Source organism: Prionailurus viverrinus, chromosome B2 (genome assembly GCF_022837055.1).
Source record: "Prionailurus viverrinus isolate Anna chromosome B2, UM_Priviv_1.0, whole genome shotgun sequence".
Lineage (NCBI taxonomy): Eukaryota > Metazoa > Chordata > Mammalia > Carnivora > Felidae > Prionailurus > Prionailurus viverrinus.
This window is the reverse complement of record NC_062565.1, coordinates 3,371,249-3,372,332: the sequence shown is the minus strand read 5'-3', so window position 1 is coordinate 3,372,332 and position 1,084 is coordinate 3,371,249. Positions and strand designations below refer to the sequence as shown.

At 50.7% G+C, this 1,084-nt stretch overlaps 1 non-coding gene across 1 annotated transcript; it reads right to left on the bottom strand.

Annotated features, from left to right (window-relative positions):
* Positions 1-664: 664 nt before the first annotated feature.
* Positions 665-738, bottom strand: TRNAT-AGU (transfer RNA threonine (anticodon AGU)). The gene has a single exon. It is a non-coding gene; the product is annotated as a tRNA-Thr (tRNA).
* Between the last annotated feature and the right edge of the window lie 346 nt (positions 739-1,084).

The following is a 1,084-nucleotide window of genomic DNA, read 5'->3' as shown; positions in this document are numbered from 1 at the left end:
CTGGACGGCTTGGAGTCAGCCTGGGGCTGCCATTTTCAAGTCCGCCTGTCCTAGTGGGCTACCCATCCGCTCTGTGACGTACAGACAGTTGCTTCTTCCTGACGCCTTCTTTTCTGAAATCACCGGTGACAAATAGTTTGAGTTTGATGCTCCTTTCCGAAAAAGTCTGAGCACAACACCACCTGTTAAATCAGTTATTTGCGGCTTGCGTGATGTGGTTGGATTTTAGTGGCTGCTGTGAATTGAGATGCTGCACACGTAGCAATCATTCCGGAGGCTGCGCTTTCTGCAAATATTGCCTGCTGATTGTAAGAGTGCATTGGTCTGGAATTCCCCCAGGAAAGAGGATCGGGTGGCCAGAGATTATTATGTTGCTTGTAGTTTAAACTTGATTTTTGCCTTCTGCTTTCCTTAGTTTCCTCTAGTATTGGCTGCAAAAAAAAAAAAAAAAAAAAAAAAAAAAAATTACGTGTAAAGTAAGTGTTGACACAAAGGAAGATCGAAATTCTTTCTCCTGAAAGAAACGCAAACCCTTTTCTCTCTATGCAGAGTGGCCACCCTGAGGCCCACATAAAACACTTCGACGAAATTCCGTAGGGGAATTTACCCTTGATGTTACACTTTGATCGCGCATTCTCTTTGCTGGGAGCGGGAAAACCACAAAAGGCCCCGCTGGGATTCGAACCCAGGATCTCCTGTTTACTAGACAGGCGCTTTAACCAGCTAAGCCACGGAGCCGGCATGCCTGCCTGCTCCCAAATCGACATAGAAAAGGAATGATGTTTGCTTTCCTCGTGTGCATGTCTGCATTTTCCCACCACTGAGGGTCAGGAGCAGCCTAGAGGCTTCTCTAGGCCCAAAAGATGAATCAGTCCCCGCTTCGCCCCCAGAAGACCTAAGAAACTGCGCGGCTGCAGGAAAACTGAGGCCCCTTCCCGCAGGCGCCGGAAGGCGTCTTGTCCCAGAAACTGCGGGGAGGGCCGTTCTCACGCCTCCGCGGGGAGTGTGACCCGGGGCCCCAGGGAGGGGACGCCCGGCTTTTCCACCACAACTCCGCCAGCACCTCGGGAAGCGAGCTCTGTGT